Source organism: Physeter macrocephalus, chromosome 8 (assembly GCF_002837175.3).
Source record: "Physeter macrocephalus isolate SW-GA chromosome 8, ASM283717v5, whole genome shotgun sequence".
NCBI lineage: Eukaryota > Metazoa > Chordata > Mammalia > Artiodactyla > Physeteridae > Physeter > Physeter macrocephalus.
The window spans coordinates 17081951-17106330 of NC_041221.1; positions in this window are offsets into that span (position 1 = coordinate 17081951).

Sequence of the window (24380 nt, forward strand, 5' to 3'; positions counted from 1 at the left end):
GATTCCTAAGCTCCATGTGAGTCAGGCAGGTGGGTGCTTGCATCTCTGCACACCTGGTTGTCAGCCGTTTTGGCATGTGTAGCATCTCCATCTAGAGATCCTTCCCTGTGGCTAAAAACCACAACCAAACCAAACCACAGACAAAGTCCTTTCTGAACTCTAGAGGTTTGTAATGGCCTGTAGTGGCTTTCCCGGGGAAACATTTGAAACTATTAAATATTTATTAAATGTATTTGAGGAATATCTAGGGATTTCAGATAAACTCTTTACTCCTGCTTCAATGCCACAAATAATTAAAATTGGTTACATTATCTCCCAAATCTGAAGAATAAAAAATGATATCAGAAAAGTTTTTGTTGTCAGAACAATCTCCTTCTTCCATGCTCACGAGGAAATGACAGAAGCCCTCCTTCCTCAGATGAATGAGATCCGGCTCTGAGACTGTCTGAGAATGCCTTTGTGAGTCCAAAATGCCTCACTGCCCTGCCAGCCCCGGTTGGGCGGCCCCCTGGCAAAGGGCCTCCAAGCAGGACGGCCAAGCACACAACCCTAATGAAGACCAGGGCCCAGAACTCTCTATCTGGCCGCCTACAACCCTGTTCCCTGCATCCCTGCAATTTTGTCTCGAAGCTGGTGGATCCCAGACACTGGAAGGGGTGGCCAGGTCTGGCCTTGGTTCAAAGAATGGCAGAAAAGTAGCAGGACTTGGTTTGTAAGCGTGTCTCCACAGTGGAAGGGTGATGTTTTAGGAGAGGCTGGGTGGCAAGCTGGGCACCAGCCCGGGCATGGTTTCCAGGCCTGGCTCCCTCGAGAGACGTGTCTCGTTCAAGTTCCTGGACATTCCCGGCCCACAGCTGCCTCCTCACAGACACAGACCAGGTCTTCCCAAGATGCTCTCCAGCCTAGAAATCTGGGAGTTGTAACCACAGGGGCTCTGCTGCCAAGAGTGACAGAGCAGATGGAATGGGGCTGAAGCCTCGGGGTTCACCTGGCATTTGGACCCCGTGGGGACTCGTCCAAGGACGTGTGAAGAGGAGACGAGGCACTGCGTCGGACTGGCTGAGCTCAAGCCCAGGTTCAGCACTGGGGCCGTCTCTACCTGGCGGGAGGCTCAGACAGGAAGGACTCTGGGAGCCTCAGACTGACGTGGCTGACATCGGTTTCCCGGGTGGTCAGGGCGCCTCGGGGAGCAGGAATGCTCCCCTCTGCCTTCGTGCCAGACGTCAGGTCCCTCCTGCATCTGCGCAGGAGCTGGAAGCGTAGGGGCAGGGCTCCTCCTTTCCCCACAGGAACCCTGGCCGCTCACTGAGATGGAAGGTGGGGGCGTCAGGCCTGCCAGTGAACAGCCCCAGAAACCTCTGTATGTCTCTTTCCTCTTGGTCCTCCTGGGTGCCCAGGTGCCTGTTTGCCGGGAGACACCCACCAGAAAACTCACAGCTAAAACAGAACGTCAAGGGCCGTGACAGGTCTGCAGAGGATGCCTTTGAAGCTGGCTTTGGCCATTTTCAACCACCCTTGAGCTTCCTTCCGCTAACTGGATCACATATTTATTTTTTGTAGGTGAGATTTCATTTTCATTAATTCCGGGTCTGTTTTCTGCTATGTTGGCAACAGTACGAAGCAGAGAAGACCTACCTGAGTTCAGATATCCGCTCACATTTACCCTGAAAACCAAGGAGGAGCCCCTCGGCCCCTTGGGCTCTGCTTCGTGCACTTGGGGAGCTGGTGGCAAGCATTTCAGGGCCAGTGACTGCACCCAGGCCACACCCTCCATATCCAGGAGGCCCTGTGCCCTCCAACCACGCCTCCCAATTCCCTCTCTCCAGCAGGAATTGCTGTGAAGTATTGGATCCTTAGATAGAGAGGATCTGGAATGAAAGTTCAGGACATTTTGTTATAAACAATGTATAGACTTGAAAACTATTAGGACTTTTACAGATTTTCTCTATCATTCAGAACTCATTCCTTGGCAGAGTTTTGGTTGTTGTTTTGAATAGACTGAGAGCCCCTGTTTTCTTTCTGACATTATGTGTGCGATTACAATTACGCACAACCTGGAAAATTTTGCTTCACTTTCAACGGACCTTTGCTAGCCAGTTTCTTTAGGAATGATCAGCTGTTGATTTCAACTCAAACGAAATAGCTCTTGTAGACGGCCCAGCCCGAGAGTGCATCAGACGTATGACACGCGGGTCTGGACCTGGCAGGAGCCTTTCTTTTTTCCACAATCAGGCATTTGGCCGACCCGGGCACCTCTCCCATCTTTCTAATAATGCATCAGTGCACCGGACGCGCAGGCTCAGCGGCCATGGCTCACGGGCCCAGCCGCTCCGCGGCATGTGGGATCCTCCCAGACCGGGGCGCGAACCCGGTTCCCCTGCATCAGCAGGCGGACGCGCAACCACTGCGCCACCAGGGAAGCCCCTTTGCTTCACTTTAAACGGACCTTTGCTAGCCAGTTTCTTTAGGAATGATCAGTTGTTGATTTCAACTCAAACGAAATAGCTCTTGTAGACGGCCCAGCACGAGAGTGCATCAGACGTATGACACGCGGGTCTGGACCCGGCAGGAGCCTTTCTTTTTTCCACAATCAGGCATTTGGCCGACCCGGTCACCTCTCCCATCTTTCTAATAATGCATCAGTGCAGGAAGGTCTCAGGGATTCCAGGGGTGGCCCTGTTTCTCATTGCAAAGAGGGGTGCAATGACCGGGTCCCACCCCACTGCACCCCAGAGGTGAAATGGGGGAGGGACTGCCCGGTGTTTGTCTGCACACCCTCAGGGTACAGCTGGGTGCACAGTGGGTGTCCTTGCACTGGGGTTCACCTGGCCAGTCTGACCAGGGCACCTGGAGTAGGGGAGGTGCTTAAGAAACCAGGCCTGATGTTCATCTTAGTCAGTAAGGCCAACACACTTGATAAATCAACCTCCCTCTTCTAGATGTACTTTAAAAATTTTTAAAAATATATATATTTTAAAATTTATTTATTTTATTTATTCTTTTTTTTTTTGGCTGCGTTGGGTCTCCGTTGCTGTGCGTGGGCTTTCTCTAGTTGCGGCAAGCGGGGGCTACTCTTTGCTGCAGTGCGAACCTCCCTCTTCTAGATGTACTTTAAAAATTTTTAAAAATATATATATTTTAAAATTTATTTATTTTATTTATTCTTTTTTTTTTTTTTTTTTTTTTTGGCTGCGTTGGGTCTCCGTTGCTGTGTGTGGGCTTTCTCTAGTTGCGGCAAGCGGGGACTACTCTTTGCTGCAGTGCGCGGGCCTCTCATCGCAGTGCCTCCTCCTGTTGCGGAGCACGGGCTCCAGGTGCATGGGCCTCAGCAGTTGTGGCGCGTGGGCTTCAGTAGTTGTGGCTCGTGGGCTCTAGAGCACAGGCTCGGTAGTTGAGGCACACGGGCTTAGTTACTCCGCGGCATGTGGGATCTTCCTGGACCAGGGATGGAACCCGTGTCCCCTGCACTGGCAGGCAGATTCTTAACCACTGCGCCACCAGAGAAGTCCTAGATGCATTTTAGGGAAGCACAATCTCCATCAGTAGAATGCTTGAAGTAGAAAATATGTTGATATCTGTTCCATGATTTTATTTTGAAATGTCTCAAACTTGAAAGGTCCATGGAATCGGGGTTCAGTAGACAGAGGAGAGAGCTGAGAACCTATAGGCAAGATGCTTCATCAGGTAAACATGAGGTCCTAAAACACACAACACAATCACAGCAGAGGTGCTTTTCATAGACAGAAAAAAATAAAAGCTTATGTACAATCCCTTTCAAAATTGTTATAATTTTAAGTCTTAATTAATGTGGTTTTACATTACAACTCAGTGCAAGACTCAATATTAAATATCTGAGCTCATCTGTAGTCTGGGAATATTGAAACGTTCCCCTTCTTCCATTGTCGGCTGAACAGGCCTAAGAGAAAAGGAAGGAGGGAAGATACAAGGTGGGCATCAGAAGTGGTCAAACCAAGCACGGGGGGCAGGGAGACTATCAGAGCCGAAGAGACGTGATTAGGCACAAATGCATCAGACAGAGAAGCTGCTGTAAGTAGCCCTAAAGTACAAAGGGAGAAGTATAGATTCTTAAAAAAAAAATACACACAGTGTGTTAATGCTGGATGGGACATGAATGGGAACCTTTAGAATTAGGCTAATAACCCATTTGATTAAAAAGTGAGCCAGGCAAGCTTCAATATGATGAGAATGATGAAGTCGGTAAAAATAGTCTTGAATTAGCTGACTTAGTATTCTTTTTCCAAACCTGTTCAACAGGAAAAATCTAAAGGCAAACGTCTGGGCAATTATGAAGCAGCACAGATGTCATGGGAATGGCTGATGGAGAGCAGAGACCACAGCCCCCCGGGGAAACAGGTGCCCTCAGGGGAGACAGGTGTCCTCAGGATCCCTGGACCCTAAATGTGCACCGAGGAGGGAAGGTGGGAACAGACACACAAGCCGTGGTTGTGAACGCGTCACCGTGAGGCAGTGTCAGGTGACCCAGACAGGAAGATGGCACGGGGTCAGATTACTCAAATGCATTTTAAAGTCGTATTTTCTTGACTTGGAGACAAGATTTAGTTTGTTCTTAAGCCAAATGTGGTTGTGACTTTTTGTCCTTTTGCACAAATACAATTTACTGTGGCTACTGATACCTTGCCCAGGTCAGAATTGGGATTCAAGGCAACTGACAGATGTGCAGAGGGTGTGGTAGGTGAGGGGACAGAAAGCAGGCTGGGGTCAGGCACAGCCTGGGTCTGAGCTTCCTCTCCACCACCCCCAGGGCACGAGTCCCTCCCCGCCCCCTCGGCAGGCGTTCCAGGGGCTCCCGGGCTGATGGCATCCCCAGCCTGTCCTCGGCCACCGCAAGGGGCTACCCCAAAACGCCGTCCAGGGACCTGCTCCTGAGACGGACACTGGCCAGGGAGCTGCGAGCACCGGAGAAGGACAGGACGTGAGCACCACGCCCTGCCGAGGCTTCCAGTCCAGGCCTGAGACAGAACATGAGCCCCAGTGAGCAGAGGCTCCCCTGTGGTGGTGACACACAGAGGAGAGGGAACCGAGCAGGGGAGCAGGAAGCAACGGCAGGGCAGGAACCTGAGTCTGGAAAGAGCCTCAAGGAGCAGGAAGCTGGGCTGGTGGTTCCCTGGGGGCCTCGCTCCAGGCACAGGGAAATGGGGCTGCAAAGGGTCAGAGGGGTCCCAGAGGGGCCAGTGGTCCAGGGAGATGAGGAAGGGGGAGACTCTGGATGATGCAGCTGGAGAGGCGGGGGCGGGCCTGGGGGCTTCCCACACCGAGTGATGCTCGACCACCAGGAAGTCTGGAGACAGAGAGATGTGCCCTGACACCTGGGGAGGTGGAGGAGGGGCCGTAGGGGCTGGGGGAGGGGCAGGGACCCCAGAGGAGTCTTGTTCCTGAGCCGTGTCCTGAGAGGATGGAGGCTTGGGTGGGGTGCCGGCAGCAGGGATGGCCAGAAGAGGCTGAGTTCCATGGCTGTCTCACACTTCGAATGGAGGGAGGGGGCCCTGAGGTTTCAATTGTGGCCACTGACCACAGTGTTACTCACCAGAAGCCCCGCTGCAGGCTGTGCGGGGCCCCCAGGGGAGGGGGAGCTGGGTAGACGCAGGGATGGGCTGCCCTTAACCCAGCAGGACCGGGACTAGTCAGAAGAGGTCTCCCTAGTTTGGGACCTGAAGTGCCTCTGAGGGAAAGAAGAAAGACGAAAATGAAAAGGGTGACATAAACCGTGTTGAAACCGACCTGCCTTCCGATATGGTGCTTGTTTTTCCCAAAGGGAAAGACAGGCCAGCAGGAGGGGCCCCCCTGTCAAGGGGCCAGCCGCACCCCCTTGGCCGGGACCCCTCCCTCCCTCCCCGGGCGCATCTCTCGGGGGAAGGCGCTGGGCGGGAGGGGGACCTGACAAGTGCCGGGGCGGGGCTTCCGCTCAGAACCCCAGATGTGGGAGATTTGGTTGCACCGCGGTCTCCCTAATCCGCGTGGCATCACAGAGACGGCCGCGGCTGCCGCAGGTCCGAGGTGACGTGGCCGCGGGTACATTCATGCAGATGAAATGGGAATTTAACAGTATCTCTGGGTGAATGCCTGTTGACCTTTGCTCGAAGGGGGTCACATGATCTCGCTGCGTGACGTCGCCCAGCTCCGGCCCGCCTTTGTGGGCCTCTATGCATGAAGAATTTTCCCAGTGCTCGTTTTTGGTGGAGCCGGGGAAGGAGCGCGTCGTGGGCATGAAATCCCTTGTTGTGGGCTCTCGGCATTCTGCTGGCCTGAGCCGCTTACAACAGTGTAAAGGCGCCAGTGGCATGTGTTATAATATATGAGGCATTGTCCCTCTGAAGAACACACGAAAGAAAGAACATTGTTCTACGAGGAAGCAATTCATCGGGTTTTTCCCAGAGACTCTTGGGTCAAGTTTTTATAGGCCTATTTGATTTTCAAATTCTTTCTACTCTCTTTCCTCTCAGCAAGCGTAGCGCCCAAACCTGTCTACATTCACTTCCCATGTTCTGTGGATGCTAGATGTCCTTTAAAAAGAGTATCTCAAATAAGTCTTTATTCTTGTTTTGTTGGCTCTTATTCTGTGTTTTCATGAACTCTGGCCCCAGCCATGGCAACTGCAAGAAAAATGTTAACAGTGATGGACAGGATGAGAAGAAGCAGGGTCCCTACCCGCATTTCAAACACGTTGGGAACAATGGTGTTTGGTGTGATTGAATTAATGAGATACCGCGGGCTGTCAAAAGAGCGCACATACTTTACATAAACCTGATTATCTCTGCATGGCAGAAATGGAAAAAAAATAGAGGAGGGAGCCGGGCTCGGCTTTGGGTCCACCTCCGGAGGAGCCCGGCTGCTGGCCCTGCTTGCAGAGGGGCCGCGCAGCCGCTGCCCTCCCCGCCTGCCCACTCAGCATCCATCAGCCATGGTATTTAACAAGTCTATTCAGGAAACCAGGCTCCCAAACGCCACTCTTTTCACAGCTCAGCACCTCTGTGGGGTGTTTTATTTTCTCTGGGAGCCATTGTTTCACGTGAACTAAGCACACATTTCAACAATTAGACCAGAGCGGGCGGCCACGGCCCCAGCCCAGCCCTGAGGAGTGACAGCGGGCATGGTGGTGACACGTCCGTAAGGACCCGGTCCAGCTGGTGCTGACTGTAAACCCCCAGCGAGGGCAGCGGGAACCCACCTCTCCAGTGGTTGGGGTCAGGCTCAGTTCCTGGAAGCTTTGGCTGGAGCCTCACAATTTTAGTGGCGAAGCGGGATTAGCAGCTGGGGGTATCGGAGTCCTTCCCGAGAGAAGAGCTGCTTTGACTGCAACGGCGTGCAGGGAATGGGGCTCCGTGTAAAGGCGAGCGAGCCGCGGCTCCCAGCGCAGCATGCGGAGAGTGGGAACATCGCCCCCTTGTCGTGTCCGTGTCACCCTCCTGCTTCCAAAACCCCCCGGCGGCTTGGCCGGCGGAGATCCAAAAGCTCCATCCAACGACCCCAGGGTCTGGGAAGCAGAGCTCTACGCCTCCTCAGGCATGCTTACACCTTGGGAGGAAGAAAGCCCCATCAAAGTGACAAATCAATGAAACAAAGCGAGCAAACAGCTGTGCCCTCAGTCGGCGCCCAGACCTGAGTTTCTAAGCAGTTTTGCTCTGGGAGCTGCTGGTGTGACTCAGAATCAGGACTAAAATCAGCAAAGAAATAACAGAGGCCGCCAGGCCGCTCCTGCTGTGTGCCGGCAGGTCACAGGGGATGGAGACCAGACCGAGGAAGGGCTGAAAGCAGAGCTGCTTCCCCAAAGCGGGTGTGGGCTTCAACCCACCACCCTTGTCCCTGGCGGGTTCCACCCGAGATGCACAGCTCAGCCCAGACCCTGCGCGCACGAAGCGATGCCAGACCCTCTGGTGGCTTTTGTGCCTGTGATTTGTCTGTGAACTAAATGCACACGCACAGAAATAAAACAAGAGCAGGTCCAATCTGGTCATCACCCCGGTGAGCTCTGTGTGCTGGTCCTCAGGGATATGCTGGCCCAGGGACGCCATCAGCTCCTGCAGCACAGCTTTGGGGAAACACGTTCTGTTCTGCAGATTTCAGAGCAGCCTATATGTGCGTGGAACTCCGCGTCAGGCTGCCATTCAAGGCTGAGGACGACCCAGAGACGCCTGATCAGCGGGGGCGGGGAGCGTGGAGCAGGGCCTGGGGCTCGGCCAGCAGGTGTCTCTGTTTCACACTGCTGGGCGTCTTCTCCCTGTGGCTGTTCAGGTCGCCCTGCCCGCTGGGCGGGGCCGGAGGGAGGTGCATTCCTGCGCTCTCTGGTCCACAAGTAGGACGGGCGGCGCTGGAGAACATTTCTGGAGGAACACGGTTGCCCCACTTAAAAACACTGGTTAGAAACGCCCCAGACTTGACTCCAGCTTAACCTATAAGTGCATCCCCTCCTCCCTGGGCCTAAGAATCTGGAATTTTCCCCTTTACTTCCCAATCAGGAAAAACTCCAAAGTGACAGCAGCAGCGCTGGAGGTGGAGCGAGGCATAGACATTCATTGGATTTTAGATTCACATTTTCATCGTTTTGCTCGGCAAAATTACAGTCCACACGTAACGAAAAGGACGTTCCTGTGTCATCCGTCCCTGGCTTTTAATCTATTTGTGGTCCTTTAATTTTCAGCTTAAAGTTTGGTTGTTGTTTTCTTAAGGAAAAGGTCTTTTTTCTCACGGTAAATAAGAAAGCTTGATAGTGGAAATTTTTGAAAAAGCTGTTGTAATATTTAAGTTCTACTTTAAAATGTCACACTCTTGCAAGACAAAATACACACTTGAATTTGCTTTCACGTCTTTAGAGAACCGTTTCATTTCTTTCTTCCTTCCTTCCTCTCTCTCTCTCTCTCTCTCTCTTTCTTTCTTTCTTCCTTTTTCTTACCAATTTAGGTTTATTGGGACTATGTAAGTGACTTTACAATGTTCAAACCTAGAAGTAAACGAAAGTCAGTAGTCTCATTGGTCCCTCCTATGGTGTGAACATTTGTGTCTCTTCAATTTTCTTTTTTTAAAATTTAATAATTATTTATTTACAATTAAATGACATATACAACACTATGATATATTATAAAAGAGAATTAATATCATTAGATTCATGGATTAAAAATCAGAAGATTTGGGTTCTGCTAACATTTGTTTTTTGCCTCTAGCTACTAGCCTTTTTTTAAAAAAAATTATTGGAGTATAGCTGATTTATCCATTTCATTTTCTTAAGACCACAAGATACTGCTGTTAATCACATGACAGACTTGTAAATCAGGAACCTGGCAAACAGGTGTGATGAGTTCCTGCTGTGAGCTCTTTGGTTGAAGTTATTTCAGACACTTGCTGGCACTTGAGCCCTGGAAACATGCCTGGCCTAGAGAAGAGCCTCAAAAACTTAACGCTGGTGATGGTCAAACAACGAAGTTTCCAAAACTGGAACAAAAATGTCCTGGAAATAAGAGCCTTGCTTCAGTTTTATCAAGTGAATCTCTCTTAGGGTTTTTATAAATTTAGGTCATGTTTGGGGGCTAATTGAAAGCAATCACATTTCAATACAATACTATTCGTTCCTTATGAACTCCTTGCTGTAAGACAGGGTTTGAGTCCCTTTTCTTAGAGAATCCCCCTTCTTTCTGTGGGATTTTCTGGCTTCACTTTCGACAGTGTGCACACTGAGATATAAATCATTTCCAGGGCACAGAGTGCTCTGGGGGAAGGAAATCTGTATTTGTATGTGGGTCCTTGGGACCCATTTGCATTGCTTGGTTCCCCACATTGGAGCCCAGTGCTGTTTACATAGGGTGGCTCTGCTCCCTCACAGCAGGCTCCCTTGAGCCTGGTACATTTTAGTTAAAAAAAAAATGCTTTGGATGATCATAAAACCTTTTAAACAGACATTTCAAAGACTTTGCAATCAAGTTTGAACCCCCTCGTAAAGTTCAGTAAAGGAGCGACGTGCCTGGTGTCTCTTTCCTCTGGCCAGGGGATAAAGGCTCCCTGGGGCAGCTGTTTTCCACTTGCCTGTCCAGCACCCCCTCAGCACCCCTTCCACGCTCGGCACCTGCCAGGAGCTTCAAGAGGCTGCTTCCTGTAGGGTTCGGCCAGTGAGGGGGCAGGAGAGACCGGAGGAGAGAGAGGCTGATGTTTACCATTCACGGCAGGGTTGTCCAGGCTGGTCCATGCCGCGGGCCAGACGCCATCAGGGGGTGCCAGATGCCAGCTGCCATCACTGGCTCGCCTGTGCTCCATGCTGTTCTGGCACTGACTCTCCCTGTCCTCTGGCCTGGGGTCCATGGGCAGCACGACCCCCCCCTGCCGGACCTCTCATAAATCCTCCTCGATGCCTCCGCCAGGGTGCTGCCTGACACCTCCTTTCGCAGTGGCAGAGACCCCTGCAGGGGTGATCCTGCTCCGTGGTGGGGCGGGAAGCTTGGGGCAGGTGCACCTGGGGGAGAAGGGAAGGTGTCCTGGGAGTGTCGTCCCTGTGTCCCCAAGTCGGTGTCCCTGGCCGTGCTGTTCTCGCCGGCTAGGCCTCAGCGCTTGGCCTCCTTCCTGGGAGGTGGAAACGCACGGGTGCATCCTCCCTACACATCATCACTCAGATGGCTGCCCGGCCCCCTCCCCAGGCTCAGCATAGACTCTGCCATAGTGTTGGGGACCCAGCAAGGTGACAAGGGCAGGACGCGCAGCTTAACCTCAGAGAGCAGCCCGGGGTGGACCCGATGAGCTGGTTCAGGTGCCTGGGGCGAGTTGTCAACGAGGTAGAACGTCCTCGGGAGGCGGAGCCAGGGTGCAGGCCCGGCTGAGGGGCTCCTGAGACGTCTCTGGGCAGGAGGCCGCGGCTCCCAGGCCAGGCACTCATATGCTCTCGCTGCCCTGCTTGGGCTTTGCCGTGGTCACAGGAGAAGCTCTCTCTATCACTGAAAACTCCTGAGTCTTGGGGAGAACAGCAGGGGAGGTCATACATGGGGTTATATGCGCCCAGCATGAAATGTCTGGTCACTATTTCTCAACCCCAATGAGCGGCCGGGGGGACGGCAGGGCCTGGGGTCACCACGCATCACAGTGTTTCCAAGGTCCTGCTGCTCCAGCAAGTTCAAGGCCCTGGGGGTAAACACATCCCCGGGAAGCATCAGGTGGCACAGACGGTGGACCCACGGGAGGCTGGAGCCACACCCCTGCAGAGGGTCGGTTTCGGGGATGGACGCTCCGTGACCCTGTGTGCACTTGGTGGGGCTCCCGACAGGCAGGCGAGTGTGCTGCCACAGCGCTCAGAACCAGTGGGCAGGGCTCAGGGCATCCCCCTCTTGAAACAAGTGAACCCTCCAGTTTCCACAGTCACGTGTATTTTGTTTCTGGCAAAGAACAGCCACTGATTTTAAATAACTGGTTATTGTGGGCAAACAAGATAAAGTGGAATCACTTTAAATTGTTGGTTAACAAACATTTTTACAGGATCTGCTCCAAAGCAGAGATTGAGTCAACAGATGCTTTCAAGATCACGTACAGTATTTTTTTTTGTTTTAGACTTTCCCCAAGAAGTGTGTTCTGTTTAATAACTCAAACACCGCTCTGCGATTGTCATATTGAAATAGTTTGCGCCAGGCAAGGACGCTGCAGCCCAGAGGGACCTCGGTTAACAGCTGAAGAGAGAGAATAAATCCCCTTCAGCGGCCCCTTCAAAACTTCATAGCTATGGTTTTAGGTCTATTTTTCCCCTCGGGGAGTGGGGGCTGGAAATGAATTTCTTTTCAACCTGATTTTGGGAAGAACATTTTGGAGCCATAGATTTGGTGTTTTTATGTCACTGGGAATAATCAACAGATAATTATCATTAGGACGAGGGCAGGAAGTCTGCGGTCAGTCCAACAGTGAGGCAAGATGTTCTTCTGGACGGGGAGTTCACAGAGATTAACACGGGGATGACAGATCCAGGGTCCTGGCTGGCTCTTTATTTCAGGGGAGCATAAATATTCTTCTTAACCCTCACAAACACCTGTGATCACGAACACCCATGATCCGGGCATGCTGAGGAAGAGGAGAGACCCCAATCTCATGCCCGGGGCTGTGATGAGGACACCCCCCTTTGTGGGTCCCCACTGCTCCAAGTGACTTGCCCCGGCCAGCCTCCCCAGGGCCGGGGACAGGCGCGAGCCGCCACCAGCTTCCGGCCTCATCCAAGTCAGAGCAGAGAGCAGCACACCGGTTTCCGGGTCTCTGATGGCGCTGAAGTTCTGTGCCTGCCGGGACGTCAGGGTTGACCCGTGACCTCAAGGTCTCTGGGTATTTTAAAATAAAGCCCACGTTCAATTTCAGAGTCTTTCTCTTAATATCTAGAAGCCTCTGTCTCAATCTCCGTCATCTAATAAAACCACAGTGGCTCAATGCTCCGGCCAAGCGTGGGGAAGCAGAGCCAAAGGCTGGCCGGGCAGGGAAGGGTTAACAGCCGCCTGGGCCGCAATTTCTCCATCAGCCTCGGGAAGCCTCAGGTCAACTCTGCTCATAAAACTCTGCACAAATATTTCTCTTTCTGTCAGAGGAATTCTAATTCTGCACACAGACCAGGGCCACTCAGATTATTACACATTATTAAAAATTAATTTAAAAAGTGGTCTGGTTCTTGAAATGTGCTGTAGAGATGTGTGTCCAAGTTTGAAATTATAGCAGGAAAAAACCGAAAGGAAAGCTGTACGTCGTGCGGGCAGAAAAAAGCCTGGAAAATGTCTCCTTTTGCTTTGACAATCGGGAGCCACTGGGTTTGGTTGACTCCCTTGACCGTAATGACTAAGTTATTACACCCGACCTTAAAATACAACTTTTCATCCAGCGCCCAACCCTCTGCGGTTTCTGAGTGAGTTAGATTTGTCCCCTGGATGGGGAGTCCGGGTCAGGCCAGGCAACGCCCTCACACTGCACCGGGTGACGCTGTCCCCTGAGGTCCGTGTGGACACATGGTGGGGACACAGGCACTGATTTTACATTTTCCCCTGAGGAAGGCTGTGGGTCCCCTCCGTAAAGAGCCTGGACGCCAAGCCCTGAAGGAAACACTAAACAGAGGCTTCTTGTTGTTTCCTCCCGGCGGCGGGCGTCAAGCCCGAGAGTCCTGAAGACGGTAGGCCCGCGTGCCTGGTTGTGCCTTTGATATTCTCATTTCTGCTCATTTAAGGAAAGAAATGATTTGGTCCCAGTTAAACACAATAAGAAACAGATTCCACATATATATGTATAACTGAATCATGTTGCTATACACCTGAAACTAACACCATATTGATAATATAAAATCAAAATCAAAACCAAAAAGAAATAATTCTACAGTTGCTAGACCTAAAGCATCTCTGGATACAGGACATGGTATTTAAAATACAGTTCCCTGGGCTTCCCTGGTGGCGCAGTGGTTGAGAGTCCGCCTGCCAATGCAGGGGACACGGGTTCGTGCCCCGGTCCGGGAAGATCCCACAGTGAGAGGCCCTCGTTCCACAAAAAAAAATAAAATAAAATAAACAAAATAAATAAAGTAAAATACAGTTCCCACTGTCGGGCGGCCTCCTCAGCCCCAGATACCTCACGTTAGGATCTAGTGGGCGGTGGGTTCAGCTCCTGGTGCCGGAAGCTCCGCTCCAGCCTCGGCACCGCTGCACCTGCTCTTCTGAAGGGGTGCAGGGAACCCCTCGCTGCAGCCCCTCCTCCTTCCAGGCAAGGCCCACCCCATCAGCTCCAGTTGGCGGGCAGGTGAGTGCGTTTCCAGGAAGGAGGGGATGGTCGCTGGGGAGGGGACTGGGCAAGGCTAGAGACAGGGCAGGGTCAGCCAACAAGGACACAGAAGGGACCTCGTCCTGCTGCCCAGACAGGGCAGCCCCTGGGGAGGGGCTTTCCTTAGAAAGTGGCTCTTGGGGTTTCTGTGAGCCGGCCAGGGAGACAGGCTAACCTGAGTTCATAAACAAAAACCACCCTGTTAATAGGGGTGCACAGCACACATCTTCACCCTTGAATGTCAGTGAGAAGATGGGGACCCAGAAGTGGATCGTCATCCTTGTCACTGCCATGTCCCACATTAACATTCAGTAAGACCTGCCTTCCCGGCCCCAGCGCAGTGACCAGCTGTCCATCTGGTGGCCAGAGCTGTGCAGCCAGCAAATCTTCCTTTGCCACTGTCCCCCCCGGGCCGGAGTTTTCACTCTGACACGTCCAGTTTCTTTCTGGCTGGAGCTTTGAGTCTGGAAAGATACACCTTTCCCTTTATGGAGGAGGGATTACAGGGTTCAGGAGGTGAGTGGGTTCCCATGTCCTTCAGAGGATGGTGTACGTGCCTGGCTCTGTGAGTTCTCAGGAATGTGACACCTCCAGCTATGCTTCCAGGAGGGATGGGGCAACGTTTCCTGGAACTTTGGTTTCTTCGGAGGAACAGTCACAGTCACACTTTTGTCTATAGCCTCTACCGCGCTAAGTGCTGGTACTTTTCCCAAGGACACATCTTCTCAACTAAAATAAACAGATGACGTGAAAGGTAAGAGCTGGCCTTCCATTCCATGCAGACGGAGCCCTGGAATCTACCTGGTGGCGGTGCCCCAGCACCTGCTTGGCAGGACACCCCTGGGCAAGGGTTCCCAGCTGCATGTCTCACCCTGGGCCCCTGGAATAGGGTCTTTTGGCTGATACCCTATATATTAGTCTGCCTGGGCTGCCATAATACCACAGACGGAGCGGCTTAAACAACAGGAATGCGTTTTCTTACGGTTCTGGAAGCTGGAAGCCTGAGATCAAGGTGTCGGCAGGGTTGGTTTCTTCTGAGGTCTCTCTCCTTGGCTTGCAGATGGCCGTCTTTTCTTTCTGTCCTCACCTAGCTGTCCCTCTGGCATGCCTGTGTCCTAATCTCTTCTTATAAGGACACCAGTCAGATTGGATTTGGGCCCCATCCAGATTAAGTTAAAAGTCTCATTTTAACTTAATCATCTCTTTAAAGACTGAATCTCCAAGTACAGTCACATTCTGGGGTGCTGGGGGTTAGGATTCCAACAGAAGAATTTTGGGGTACACAATTCTGCCATGAAACCTGTGTAATACCCTTCCCAGTGCAGCTTTTTTTTTTTTTTTTTTTTTTTTTTTTGCGGTACGCGGGCCTCTCACTGCTGTGGCCTCTCCCGTTGCGGGGCACAGGCTCCGGACGCGCAGGCTCAGCGGCCGTGGCTCACGGGCCCAGCCGCTCCGCGGCACATGGGATCCTCCCGGACCGGGGCACGAACCCGCATCCCCTGCGTCGGCAGGCGGACTCTCAACCACTGCGCCACCAGGGAAGCCCCCGGTGCAGCTGTTTGTTACAGAGAAAACTCGTACACACAAGCCAGGCCCGGGCCCTGTAACTCAGACTCAGAGACCCCAGAGCTTTCCCTTCCAGGCGCTCCTGCCCTTCTGGCATCTCATGATCAGAGCAAAATTAGTACATTCTAATTGTGTTTTAATCTGCAGTGAAAGATGGATCATGGAAGGAGGGGAAGAGAGGGAAGTGAAGAGGGGAGCAGAGAGGAGGGAGAGGGGAGCAGAGGGGAGGAGAGGGGAGGAGAGGGGCTGGCGGAGGGGCTGGCTGGGTTCCCTCCACTACCGGCACTGCCCTAAGGGCTTACATCTGTGATCTTATTTCATCCCAATAACAGCACCGTGAGCTGGGTAGTACCTTTGCCACTTTACAGACTAGAGAGCTGAACCTCTGCCAGTGAAGTTCAGGGTGCGAGGAGGCGCTGGGTCACGGCCCCACCCCCGTCGGGCTCACCTCCAGGAGAAGGGGGAGGCCCAGGTCCAGCTCCGCGGGTGGTCCATGGACCAGGCCAGCCCCGCTCTGCACACAGGAGCAGGACCTTGCAGTTATCTGGTGACTCCGCGCCAGTTCCTCCCTGAAACGAGGCCAGGTTCTAAGAGGGGTCGTTGCCGATAAGGTCATGCTGATGGTAACACTAAACGTCCACTTGCTCTGAGCAAGGGGGTCTCTGCTTATCCTGCTGCACCACCCGCTGCTCCAGGGCCTCTTCGTCCGCGGCCCCGGGAGTCAGTCACATGGAGAAGCCCGCAGCCCTTTTCCTTAATCACACCTTGGGACTGGCCAGGGTCTGAGTGGGACGCGTGTGTGTGTGTGTGTGTGTGTGTATGGAGTCTGCTGGGAGGCTCTGAAGGCTTCTGATGGGACGTGGTACCTGCCCCAGTTAGAGTGCGAGGCCAGGGCTCTGCCCCGAAACCACGTCACTTCAGGAACCCCCGGAATCCAGAGCTCCCGGGAGCCCGGAGACATGGGTCACGCCCATGGGCGAGGCAGCTCTGCATTGGAAATGTTCTTTCTGCTTTTCTAGAAGAGATGCTGCCTCATAAGCTCCTCAAGTGTGTAACATCTGCTTAGGGCGGTTCAGCCGCCGCTCATGTAACGTGTGATCTGACATTTAATTTTGAAATAAAAATATGACTTGGACCCAGACTGAATTGAGTCTTCTCTGCCCAGAATTGGTGGGTCTGTCAGGATCCCACCAGGAGGACAGAAGCCAGCGTGTGCTTCTAGAATGCAAGTTCTCAGCGCGGGAAACTGGGGGGCCCGGGAGCCCCAGGCAGCAAAGCACCACCAGGATTTCAGCTGTCAGGCTGGCAGCGTCCTATCCCCTGGGGAGCTCCCCCAGCTGCCACTCTAGGCTGGGCCGGGCTTCCGGGGCCCCACCTGGAGAGGCTCTGCCCCACCCGTGCTGTAGGCAGGAACCCCCTTTCCTGTCTGGGGTCCCACTTTATTCTGTGATGGAGGCGGCCTTGGAGAGGTGCGGTGACACTGGGAAGACACCAGAGGATCCTGCACTGGATTCACCTGGTCTGGATCAACCCGGGGACGTCAGAGCAGCTGAGGTGTGTCAGGGATGGTGGGAGCTCCCCTCCCAGAGCTGCAGCCACTGGAGGCTGTCACCTTGAGGCGTCAGGAGACCCTGCACAGTTTCCCGCCAGGCCCTGCCGGCTCCCTCCAGGGGTCTTCCTGCAGGTGTGGTGACTGACGGCGGATCCCTGAGGGTGGGAGGGCCTTCTAGGTGTCAGCATCTTGCACGTACCAACTAAAGGGTTTACGTTTATTAATATTTAAATCTATTTCCAGTGACAAGTGGGAACCAAGTCATCTTTGGCCTCCTTGGGTATCCAGGGTACCAGGGCCTGAAAGAGTCAGGCTGGCTGCAGCCCTTTCAAACTGGCCACTGCCCGCTGTGGGGTTTTAGTGTCTGAGGTCAGGTCACAGGTGGGGAGCACTCCACCCCCAGCACGGCCGCCCCTCGCCTCCTCCTCCGAGGACTCCTTCTTAGCGGGGCCTGCGGTGTGCCGACGCACGACTTCCCCACAGCTGCCAGGCTCCTCAGCCACGCTGTCCCGGACACACCCCAGCCCGGGCTCCCCGCCGCCAGTGGACGTGCTGGCCTGGGAGGCAGCTCCGGGGTTAATCCTCAGCAGTCACTACAAGAAAGCAAATAATCCGATCGGGGTGCTGGTTTGTAAGATGAATCTTCAACGTGTAGCCCACAGATGACCATTGATTGTGGCCAGTAAACACAGACAGCCCTGACGTTTGTTGCTGTTGGGAGTAATTGTAATCGGCGGCTGGCGCTGTGTCGCTGAATGGCTCCCTTGTGGCCGGCGTGGGCAGACCCGTCAGCCTCTGCCGGCTCCTTTCATGGGGTGCTATTACTCACGGGGGCGATCAATATTTCACCTGCACAACATGCGGACTGAAGGTGTCTGGGTCCTATGTTGGCCCGCTGATAGTGACCCCTTTATTCAAGCCAGCTTGTAGGAACAAGACGATAAAGAAAAGGGGAGAGAACTAAAGCATATGCTCAGGAAAGTGTTGTGAAGGTTATAAGCAGAAAACGAGGAAAATGACAGAACAGGGGGAAATCAAGGAAGAAAGTGCAGACGTTTCTAAAGTCGTATGGAAAAGAAAAGGAGACGCTCCACAGATTTTTCTTAGTGTGCTAAAAGGCTCAGTAAGCTTTCATCAATCTTTTTGAAACTCACTCTCTTGCAAAAGATTGATTTTATGAAACTGAAGTTTAACAGCCAAGTGTTTTTCTCATACTCTGAATAATTTCAGTATCTCCTTATAAATAAGAATTTATCACTCTTTCCCCTAAACCCAAGCCCATTTGTTTTCTATTAGACAAAACTCCAGGATCTGACTTCTCAACTTTTCTAATATCTCACTTCAAACACACTCCTCGCCAAAGATCTCCATCTACTTCTCTGAGACCCCACCTTCTGTATTTGCTAAAGAATTGAATGAAAAGTGAGTTAGGCATGCTGTGTAGACTGCTGACATCAAAAGGCTATGCTTATATGTTGGAAGAGAAATCAGGACGACCCCAGTCTTGCAACAGCTACCTGGCTCTTCTCAAACAGTGGTGTTTCCCAGTATTTACCACGGACAAGGGTGGCGTCCCAACAGCCAGGGGGAGGGGCACTGCTGGGGTCTGCATTTTACGAATTAGAAGACGAGGTACAGAGGCTGGATGTACCCTGGGTCAGGGCCCTGGTCACATGGTGGGTGGTGGTGTGCAGGGCTTGAATCCTGATAGTCTGATTCTGGAGTCCAGAGTCTTACAAAACCATCCATGATCTCTAAGATCAGCGCCCAAGGAATTCCCAGGTCTCTCTGTCCATGTGTGTGATCATTTTATGGTGCCGGGAGGTCCCCACCTCCTAAATGACGGGGCCACCCTGCCTCCCGAGCCCCCGCTGCCTCCCGAGTCCCAGTCCGCTCGGCATGAAGTTACCGGCTGAAATGTCTTCTGTTGTTATTAAGGTCCCAGTGGTTTGGTTTGGTTTGATTTTGCTCTAGTTTGTGATGTAATGGGTGGGCAGATGACAAAATGCAGAAGAGCGTTGAGAAGATGCTGGACCCTGTAGACTCTTGATCCAAACATGCTCCAGGTCAATTCTTCTAACACGCTCATTGTGGATTCCCAAGGTGAACTTGAAAGATGATGTAATCACCTCCTCTGCACATCAGGAAACCTTGCACTTCTGAGCCCTTGCTCCAGATAGCCCCCCACGTGCAGAGACCCTGCTCTGTCTGAAGGGGACGGGGTTTGCTCTCTGTGGCTCTGAGGAGCAACCTCTGTGGACTGTGCTTAGGGAGGGGCATGGAGGGCTGGATAGAGAAAAGGGGATGGAGCTTGATGAAGCGTAAAAAAACAAACAGAGGACTGTAATGTGGATATTCATCAGTCTCTGAGTGAGCAGGAACATCCCACCTTTAAAAGCAACTGGAGAACATACCCAGATTGACTACATTAAACTTTTAAAAATCTACGTTTGTAAAACATCTTAATATTAAAAGGCCAATGTCACCAACATATTTATTTTTTTAGCAATGTGACAGAGAAAAGGTTAATTCGCTTAGTATGAGGAATTCTCTTATATATATATTTAAAACTAACAAAAAGCAATAGAAAATATGAGCAAAAAAATCAATAGGCCACTGACAAAAAACCAAAAATATGAAAAAGAAAAAGCCTTTCATCTCATTAGCAACCAAAAACATTGCGACTTAGATAGGATATTCTGACTCATCCCTCAAAGCGTTGCAAGGGAGTTTTGCAGCATGGCAGATGCTACACACACCCTGCAGGTGGGAATGAAAAGAGAACCCGCTGTCTGGAGACATGAGTAGAAATAGGGCTCAAGAACTTGAAATAAGGTGAGCCATTCACTGCGAGTCTAGGAATGTGCCAGAGAGAAAGAAATAGATGCAGACAGAAATTTAATTATAACAGATACAGGCATAAATTCATTTAGTGTCATTTTCATAGCTAAAAATTAAAAATTACTTAATGTCTGAGAATATAATGACATTCTTTGATTCCTTAATAGTGGTCCCAATGTACAATGGGACTTTAAAAATCTTAAATACTATTTGACAACATGGGACAATAATAAAAATACACAATTAGATTAAACCCAAGCACCATAATCTCTAATATGCTTGAAATACACAAATGTGGCACATAGAAAATACCTACGGAAGCAGCAAAGTATCTCAGCCCAGAAAAAGCATGGTGTAGATTCCTGAGTGGAATACTTGGGGAGAGGGTCATTTAATCCCTAAATCTTGCTTTCTGTACATAAAATGGAGATTAAAACGAGCAACCGCCTCCCAGAATTGTGGGGAGGAAGCATGAGCCGAGTGCACAGCCCCGAGTCTGCCAGTGTCTGCACTGGCCCAGGTCGCAAACACCTTCAGCTCTTGGGGCTGCAGGGTCTCCGTCACCAGTTAACTCTGCAGTTGCCGCTCAAAAGCAGCCACAGGCAAACTGAAAGCAAATGTGGAGACTGTACCAAGAAAACTTATTTATGAACACTAAAATTTAAATTTCAATTAATTGTTGCATGTCATGAAATATTCTTATTTTGACTTTTTCCAACCATTTAAAAAGGTAGAAATCTTTCTTAGCTTGGGGCTGTACAAACGCAAACACAGCCTGAAATGGTCCAGGCACTACAGTTTGTTGACCTAGACTTAAGATGTTGCCTGGAACTTATATTAGTTACTAAAATGATTATTCCATTGTTATTTGAAAAAAGGGAAGAAAACACAACATAAACCTTGATATTCTCTAACTGCAGTTGATTTTTACTTTCTTCTTTTACCTTCTTCTAGATTTTCCCATTTTTCTAAAGTAAATGTCACAAGTAATCATTTTATAATTTTAAAAAGTAAACTATGAAAGTTATATAAACCAAGAACATCAAAATCTCTGTAAGAAAAGCAGAAAAAGAAAACACCCAATATCCCCGAGATCCACTTCGTCTCAGTGTTGACGATGCTAAGAGGTCTTCGAATGCATGGGAAACAGCTCAGAGACTAAATGCAAATACCACAGGAGATGCAGCAAAGGAGCCGTGTTTCCTTCAGTGGTTGAAGAAAAAATATTTATTCTGCTGGTGGACCCTATCACAGGGGTGCAGTTGAGGCTGAAGCCCTTGAACCACATTTGTGATCTCAATACAGGGTCAAAATTTGTATTCACCAAGGAGAAGTCTTCTTGCTGGAGGATATGTGTCAGTAGAAAAAGAAGCAGGTTTGAGATGGAAGATCTTTTTTGTTTGCTTGTTGCTTATTTAAAGGTCTGAATGTGCTTGTTTGAGATTTCTTCTAAACTGGACTTACAAGTCACAGAATTTGTTGCTGAAATGAATGGATACACTCGGTACCTGGGAGCAGAGTAGGGCAGCCTTTCTATTATGTTATGGCCCTGATCTTTTTTGCAAGAGGAGTTCAGAGATTAATTAAACTCTCCTTTTTTTTTTTTTTTTTTTTTCAATTTACTGAAAGGGTAAGACAGACCTGGGAAGATGGTGGCTATGGTTGTGGAATAGCTTTTGAATCTCTCAGTCTACACCTACAACAGACAGGGCAACCAGGTAGCAAAATAAAAACTGATGAGCAACTTTTGGAACAAAACTAGGGGACGTGGCACATGTGTGCCCGAAGTGCCTGTGGGTGAGGATGAACCCGCAGTTCCCACAAGAGCTGCTGGGTGTAAGCACCCACGTGGAGGAAAGCAGAGGATGTAACAGGGTGTCTTTGAACCCTGGGAGGGCCTGTCCACCCCCTCCAGGCTTCCTCCTGGGACAGGGCACTTCTGGGGAGACTAAAGGAAGTTGGGCAGGACAAACGGAGAGGGGTAAAGGGGGGAGGGATGGGAGCTCCAGAGAAAAGTAGGACAGAACTGTGGGCCTCTGTGAGCAACAGCAGGTTCTGCTACTGAAGAAAAGCAGCAGCAGAGGGAATTCCATGAAGTCAGAACTGCCCTGAGCCACACCACCTTCTCCAGTTAAAGAGAACTGAATTCACATAAATGAGCAACAAAAAGATACCAAGGCCAAATCCCAAACAAAGCTTTCATAAAAAAGGAAGGAGGAACAGAATTAAGTCCCTACAATAACAGAGGAGGAGACAGATTAGCAGGCCAATTAGACCTCTAACACGCTCATTCAAAGTAAGATAAAAGACACTAAGAAATGGTACGGCAGGAGAAAAACAACAATGTAAACCAGAATTGTAAACACACAGAAATGAGGTGAAAAAAAAAGAAATAATTATAAGAAAAGAATCAGAAATAAACCATAAACTAAAAAAAGTATAAAGATGAATAAACAACAGAAATAGAACGTAAAAGTAAAAAAAAAAATTTACTAATAAACAACGTGAGGTCAAAGGATTTGAAAATGACAAAAACTGTAGTTAAGCAAAGAAAATTCAACCTATAAATAACAGGTGCCCAGCAAAGAAAAACCAAAGTGAGAGGAAACAGTAGAAATACTAAAAACTATAACTCAAGAACACATTCTCATTTTTTTAAAAAAGACTACTTTACATATTCAAAGAGCACAGCATGTGTCTGATAATTTGGACCCCAAAGGCCACTATCAAGACATGTTTTAGTAAATTTCCCGAGCTTAACAAAAAAAAGGACAAAAACTCTTTTGGGGTCCAGGCAAAAATTACAAGTAATTCATAAGGGAAACAAATTATATTTTTATCATACTTTTCAACTATGACACTTTATGCCAGGAGTAAATGGAGGAACATATCTGATAAACAGGAAAATAAAATATAAGCCAATGATTCTGTAACCAGATAGACTTTCTGTTAGCTACCTATTCTTTGTTATCAACATGCAAATATCACAAGGAATACTATCTCTGAGTCCTTTCTGAGAGATCGACTAGAAAACCAATAACAGACAGCAAAAACCCCAGAGAGGCTCAGGTCCTCCGGCTCAGCTCGCTGTCTGGGCTTGACTGGGCTAGCTCTTCAGCCCACTGCTCTGCATTGCGGGCGCCAGGAATTTCCTGAGTATGAGCAGGTTGCTGCTTTTGCTAAGAGAGCACCCAAGACCCCAATTGTGTTTCCATTCACAATAAAGGGCTCTGTTGCCTTTATTGATTAGCTGAGCAGATTCAGAAGGGAGTCAAGGCCAAGAGGAAACCTTCAAGATGGCAGAGAAGTAAGACGTGGAGATCACCTTACTCCCCACAAATACATCAAAAATACATCTACATGTGGAACAGCTCCTACAGAACACCTACTGAACGCTGGCAGAAGACCTCAGACGTCCCAAAAGGACCTTGGTGCTCCGGCGGGGGATCAGGTCTGTGCCTCTGAGGTGGGAGAGCTGAGTTCAGGACATTGGTCCACCAGAGACCTCCCGGCTCCACATAATATCAAATGGCAAGAGCTCTCCCAGAGATCTCCATGTCAACACTAAGACCCAGCTCCACTCAATGACCAGCAAGCTATAGTGGAGGACAGCCTATGCCAGACAACTAGTAAGACAGGAACACAACCCCACCTATTAGCAGAGAGGCTGCCTAAAATCATAATAAGGTCACAGACACCCCAAAACACACCACTGGATGCAGGCCTGCCCACCAAAAAGACAAGATCCAGCTTCATCCACAAGAACACAGGCACTAGTCCCCTCCACCAGGAAGCCTACACAACCCACGGAACAAACCTTACCCAGTGGGGGCAGACACCAAAAAAAACGGGAACTACAAACCTGTAGCCTGCGAAAAGGAGACCCCAAACACAGTAAGTTAAGCAAAATGAGAAGACAGAGAAACACACAGCAAATGAAAGAGCAAGGTAAAACCCGCCAGACCAAACAAATGAAGGGGAAATAGACAGTCTACCTGAAAACGAATTCAGAGTAATGATGGTAAAGATGATCCAAAATTTTGGAAATAGAATGGAGAAAAAACAAGAAACATTTCACAAGGACCTAGAAGAACTAAAGAGCAAACAAACAATGATGAACAGCACAATAAATGAAATTAAAAATTCTCTAGAAAGAATCACTAGCAGAATAACTGAGGTAGAAGAATGGATAAGTGACCTGGAAGATAAAAGAGTGGAAATAACCACCACAGAGAACAATAAAGGAAAAAGAATAAAAGAATTGAGGACAGTCTCAGAGACCACTGGGACAACATTAAATGCACCAACGTTCAAATTATAGGGGTCCCAGAAGAAGAAGAGAAAAAGGAAAGGACTGAGAAAATATTTGAAGAGATTATATTGAAAACTTCCCTATTATGGGAAAGGAAATAGTCTGTCAAGTCCAGGAAACACAGAGTCCCATACAAGATAAATCCAAGGAGAAACACGCCAAGACACATATTAATCAAACTATCAAAAATTAAATACAAAGAAAAAATATTAAAAGGAGCAAGGGAAAAAAAAATAACATACAAGGGAATCCCCAAAAGGTTAACAGCTGATCTTTCAGCAGAAACTCTGCAAGCCAGAAGGGAGTGGAAGGACATATTTAAAGTGA